At 40.4% G+C, this 6,445-nt stretch overlaps 1 long non-coding RNA gene across 1 annotated transcript in view; it reads right to left on the reverse strand.

Annotated features, from left to right (window-relative positions):
- Positions 1-4,194, reverse strand: part of LOC116072910 — a 61,595-nt gene extending 57,401 nt beyond the window's left edge. The window contains exon 1 of the long non-coding RNA XR_004111591.1: positions 4,114-4,194. This is a non-coding gene — a long non-coding RNA (uncharacterized LOC116072910). The remainder of the gene's footprint in view (positions 1-4,113) is intronic.
- Between the last annotated feature and the right edge of the window lie 2,251 nt (positions 4,195-6,445).

Consider the following 6,445-nt stretch of genomic DNA (forward strand, 5'->3'; position numbering starts at 1 on the left):
AAAAAAAAAAAAAAAGAAATGTTGTGATTTCAAACACGGGTTTTTCTGTTCATAACACAGGGAAGGGAACAAAATAGAGAGTTCCTAGTGCCGAGTAGCCTGAGACCAACAGAAATAAATCCAAGGATAAAAGGTCAGTCTTCAATGTCAGTGTGAAGCAAGGGAGGTGGCTCAGTCAGTAAAGTGTTCACCTTGTTAGCACGAGGTCTTAAGTTCTAACCTCAGCATGCCTGTCAAAAAGATGAATATGGCATTACACACTTGTGATACCAGCAGTTTGGAACAGAGAGGGGTACATTCCAGACACTCCCTAGGCAGCCACTCTAGCCATCATAGAGATCCCCGACCAGTAAAGTATTCTGTCTCACAAACAATATGGATCATGCTTGAAGATCAATACTCAACATTACCCTCTAGCCTCCAATTATTCATATACAGAGGTACGTGTGCACCTATACACACCACACACACACACACACACACACACACACACACGCACAGCAGTAATGCTGGATCTTCATCATCACCATTGTTATCAAAATAAAAAGAAGTGTGTATGAAAAAGACAGTGCTGAGCCCAGAAAACTCTGAGCACTAGGAAAAAGCATCCATTATTAGAGTTTGAGAGATGCCTTAGCGGTTAAGAACTGAGCTCGCAGGGACTAAACCACCAACCAAAGAGTACACATGATGGGACTCATGGCTCCAGCTGCATATGTAGCAGAGGACGGCCTTATGGGAGGAGAGGCCCTTGGTCCTGTTAAGGCTCTATGCCCCAGTGTAGGAGAATACCAGGGCCAGAAAGGGGGAGAGGGTGCGTTGGTGAGTAGAAGGAAGGGGGGAATAGGGGCTTTTCAGAGGTGAAAACCAGGAAAGGGGAAAACATTTGAAATGTAAATAGAGAAAAATATCAAAAAAAAAAAAAAAAAAAAAAAAAAAAAAAAAAAAAAAAGAAAAGAAAAAAGAAAAAGAAAAGAAAAAAAAATTCCCAGAGTACCCACCACGTTCAGTTCCAAGCACTCATACTGGATGCTCTTAATGGTCTCTAACTTCAGATCCAGGGGAGGCCGAACCCTATTCTCAAATTTGAGGGCACCTGTAGACATTTGGCACACACACACAAAGTCATACATGAAAATGGAAATAAATGAAAAGAAGAGAAAAATTTTCTGTAGCAAAAAGCACTGCCTTGGAAGGAAGTTTGTTCGTTTTTTCCCCCTTCCTTTATCCATGTGTAGCATCTCCAAAACATGGCGGATGTAACTGGTCCAGTGGACTAAAGGAGGGAGGTTGTTTCTTTTCACTTTATAAACTCCTAACAGGAGGTCGCCTCACCTATCTCAATTGTCAGTTGTCTCCTAGTGACTTGAGATATATCAGTTAGAGAATGCACAGCACGGCAAAGAATTCTGCCACATTCTGGTTGTAAAGTACTTTATAAATGGTCAGGTAAGCCAAGCGCAGGCCTGAAATATCTCATTGCCAAATGCCAAGGTAGCAGAGAGACATGGTTAGCCATGGCTCTCAGCACAATTCCTTTAAAATGAAGTCTATCTAACAAGTTACATGAAAGCACTGGACTCACTCAATACATTTCTTTTTTTTTTTTCTTTTGGTTTTTCAAGACAGGATCTCCCTGGTTGTCCTGGAACTCACTCTGTAGCCCAGGCTGGCCTTGAACTCAGAAATCCACTTGCCTCTGCCTCCCAAGTGCTGGGATTAAAGGCGTGCGCCACCACTGCCCGGCTGACACTCAATACATTTTTAAGACTTTTATTTAAAAAACTGTGTGTGTGGGGAAGTGGGAGTGGGGTGGGGTGTGTGTGGGGGTGTGTGTGCATGTAATATGCATGTGTATATATGACACATGGTACACAGATGCCCATGGAAGCCAGATGAGGGTGTTGGATCTCTGGGAGCTGGAGTTAGGGATGGTTGTGTAACACCTGATGAGAGGCAACTGAACTTGAGTCCTCGAGAAAAGCCACAAGTGATCCTAACCACTGAGCCCTCCTTCCAGCCAGCCCTGGAAATTTTTTCCTCGGGTTCATTCTTCTATAAATTCTACAATTTTCGTATAGCTACTTGAAAACCCAGCAAGGGTCACAAGTTTCAGGACACGAAAGCACAACCAAGTGGGTGAATTCTTGGTAACATAAGTTAGGTCAGAGAATCAATAAATGGTCTGGGTTGCTGGGAAAGACAATATTCCTACAATGAGATACCATATAATTAAGTGAGTGACCACTTCTGAAAGAAAATAGAGCAATTAACATCTAAAGATAGCCACAGTAGACGTCGGAGGCTGGAGAAGTGCTCAGGGGTTAACAGCACTGGCTGAGCACCCTCGTGGCGGCTCACAACCACCTACAACTCCGATTCCAGGGAAACTGATGCCTACATTTGGCCTCCATGGGCACTGTACACATATGGTACACATACATGCAGGCAAACGCTTATATGCATAAAATGAAACGGAATCATTTTTAAAAGTAAAAGTTGCATTGTATTACAAACTATCATTTCTCAGTAACCAGCAGTGTGATGGACAGAGACTTGCAGTATACCAGGGTTCATCACAGCATCCTTGCTGGTACCCCTTGCATCTTGAAATCCAGCAGAGCCTCTTACTACTTATGTATCTTCTGTGTGATTGGTCAGACATGCTGCCTCCCTCTCCCCATAACAAGTAAAGTCCCATCTTGTTTTTTATGCTTCACAATAATGGTATACAACATCTCTGCCCTTACACTGCCTATCTTCAAAGACTCCATTCAACTCCTGCTCTCTCTAGGACACCTCTTGGAGCATTTCCTAGGCTCCATCAGTTCTGTGGGATCTTCTAGGAATCTGTGCTTGTGTCTCTCACCACGCAGGCTGAGTAAATACTGGGATCCTTTTTTTGCCATCTTCGAATGCTTCACCACTTCAGAAAAACGTGTGACCTTGAATTGTACTCTAGACACATTTATGGGTGTTAGGTGTACAGCAAGCTGTCTAGTTCATGCTCACCTCATGAGAAGAGACTGCTCTGTGAATTGTAAGCATGGGTTTCTACAAAAAAAAAAAAAGCCATATTGTGTTCTTTGGAAAGCTGGCTCCTCACTAGATATTCACATGATTTAATTGTTGTGCTGCCTTCAATGATTTTAATAATCAAGCACTTGGCATAATTTTAAGAAAGTACCAATGAGTCCACAGGAGTTACTTAATTGTTATATAATCATTATTCCTCCTAAAACAACTTATTCTTTGCTGATGTGGTAATGGCAGTCCATTAGGTGTCCATTAGGATATTCCTTATGGAACCTGACACAAGAAACAAATGCTACTATTTGCAAATTAATGTTTGTTTTATGAAACAAAGACTTTCCCTTCTAAATGATTCTGTGGTGTCTGGGGCCTATGACAGAGAATGGAGCAGCAGGGGAAGAGCATTATTGTAGGGACAGTGTAAGAGCTCTGAGAGCAAACCTAAGCGGGCTTAAGATACCAGTTAGACACTCCTCAGGGCACAACTACAGACACAGCCGAGATGGGCTCTCTATACTTCTTTGTGGGATGGTATTTTCTGGGTTGAATTGCTCTCATGCCCCAGAACTTTGTACCGGGTCTTGCTACTCCCTGGACTGAGAGAGCGCCAACAATTTGGCAATGGAAAACAAAAACAAAAACATATACTTTTAAAGATCAAACAAATCTAATCCTCTCAAAATTACATTTGAACTTTTAAAATATACATGTTTCTATCAAAAATGGAAGTTCATTTATATTTTCAATTACGCACTATATAAAAAATGTCTTGATGAGGTCTTTGATATATAATAGACTTAAAATAACTACACCTTTGATCCAAGATTTGTACCATGCTCTCTGCCTAACAGAGTCAATGGAAAAGCCATCACTTACCTGGCTAGGAATCCACTACACTTACACATAAGTAGTTACCACATTGTTCAACAAAATCAACAATGTATTGATTGTGTGTGTTTAACATATTTGCATTATATGTGTACACGTGGATGTGCGCATTGCAGAAAGCAGAGCTCAATGCCTTCTCTCCTCCTTGAGGATGCTCCACATTACTTTTTGGAAGAGGGTTATCTCACTGACCTGGAGCTTCCCTATCTGTCTCGACTGGTTAGCCACCAAGTCCCTTGAACTCCTGTGTCCATCCTCAATTCCCTGTCCCCCAGTGCTAGGATCACAGACGTGAGTCAGGTATAACTGTTTAGATCATTCCTGGAGATCTAAATTCGGGACCTCACACTCCTGTGGCAGTCATGTTACCAACTGCTTCATCTCCCCAGCAACGGCTTTTTGTTTTCATTTGCTGCTTTAGTTACTAAAAATACCCCATGTTTACTTCACTCCTATTTTCTCCATGTCAAGTTCCACTCATTCCTGTTTGCCTTCTGGGGTTTACTTGATCAACCCTTGTCTCCTTTCTGAAAAATATCTCAGTGGTTAGGCATCATGTCCGATCATCTGACATCTAATTATGCTCATCAAATTACTACGTAATTGAAGCTTCTAAGTGATATGACATAAAGTCCAAGTAGCTTACAAGCTATCCTCTTACATGTTAAGCATAATAGAATGTTAAGTAGATCCTTGATGATATGCATATGAAATGATTGTTTTGTTGAACACTGGTAATTCAATGAGCCCATAATCTAACTACCTATGCTACTAAACTATGCCCTGGGGAACATTTCATTTACTTTAAAAATGGATTGAGATATATTATGAAATAAATTGTATATGAAATTAATTGTGTGTCTAAAAGGTGTAGATTATACACTAACAACCACTTGGGAATTTCAGTGATTTGACATTGAACACAGGTTGTTAGTATCTGGAAAATGAAGAAGAATCATTCTGCTTTATGAAATTTCATACCAATGAAAATTAAAACATTTTGGGACACTGAGTTCAGGAAAAATATGATTTTCTTATTGAAAACAGATTTTTCTCTCATAAAATACATTCCAACCACAGTTCCCCTTCCCTCTACTTCCCCCAGACCCTTGAACTCTGTCAGATCCATCCCTCCTCCATTTCCTCTTCAGAAAAGAGCAGGCCTCAAAAAGATGACATCCTAAGAGAACAAAACAAGATATGATAAGACAAAGCAAGAACCCTTATATACATGTCTCCCAGAGCATAGTTTAGTAGCATAGGTAGGTAGATTATGGGCTCATTGAATTACCAGTGTTCAACAAAACAATCATTTCATATGCATACCAAGTCTGGACAAGGCAACCTGATTGAGAAAAAGAGTCCTAAGACCAGGCAAAAGAATCAGAGATATACACTCGAGTGTAATTTTGTTCTCTGGGGTGATGAAGTATGAGGAATATTTCCTGAGTCCTGGAACTCAGAGGATCTCTGCTAGGTTTCATAATACCTTCCAAAGCTGAATGTATTAGAATATTTTTTCTGTGAAAAACTGGAAAATATCAGCTTGCTGAGCAGAAGCAGGGAGCTTCAGTTGATAGTGTTCAATCTCCTGTGAAGGTCAACATACTTTACAAAACAAGAGCAGTCCCAACAAAACAAAGGCAGTTTATTAAGACACTCTGTAATTAGGACAATATTCCCATACGGGACAAGAAAACAGAGATAAAAATATGTTTGCCTCCAATGATCTAGATCTGCAAGCAGATAAACAATATTTTAATTAAAAGTAAGCATGTGTAAAATGTTCAAGCAGTACTCCTGAGCACTGCAATGAAAAGTTCTCCATCTTTAGTTCACCCTTGGAGATAATTAAATTTTAGAGTTTCTGCTTTAATTTTTTTCTGATGATTACCAACTGATGTCTATTACTCTCTTAATGTTATCAAATTTACAGAGTACTGACTTGCTCCTTGGTAGAAGTGTGTGTGTGTGTGTGTGTGTGTGTGTGTGTGTGCGCGTGATGTGTGTACAGCCATGGGATCATGGGTGTATGTGAAGGCTGGAAGCCAACCTTAGGTGTCATTACTCATTACTGTCCACCTTGCTTTTGGGACAGGCTCTCACACTAGGATCTGTGTTTCAATACTTAGGCTAGGCAGGCTGTCAGTGAACCACAGGGAGCCTCCTGTCTCCACCACCACAGTGCTGGAATTGAAAGTGTGTGCCTTTTCTATTTGCATGCTAGGAATAAAATTTAGGCTTAAGTACTTTCCTGACTGACCTCAGTCCCTGATTGAAGATGAATTTTGATTCCTACTCCTGTTCTTATCTTTCTCAGTCATCTTACATGCTCAGTATTTTTAACAAACATATTAGCCATGGGAATTTATTTTTAATCTAGATCCTTCTAGAAAGTGTAATTGAAAGTAACCTTAAAGACCCCTCACTTCAGTCTCTCTACTTCCTCCTAATGTTTTATGTCTTGAGTTTATGATATTTAGCCAGTTGTTGTGGCACATACCTTTAGTATCAATACTCTAAC

This window comes from Mastomys coucha, unplaced genomic scaffold (genome assembly GCF_008632895.1).
Source record: "Mastomys coucha isolate ucsf_1 unplaced genomic scaffold, UCSF_Mcou_1 pScaffold23, whole genome shotgun sequence".
Classification (NCBI taxonomy): domain Eukaryota; kingdom Metazoa; phylum Chordata; class Mammalia; order Rodentia; family Muridae; genus Mastomys; species Mastomys coucha.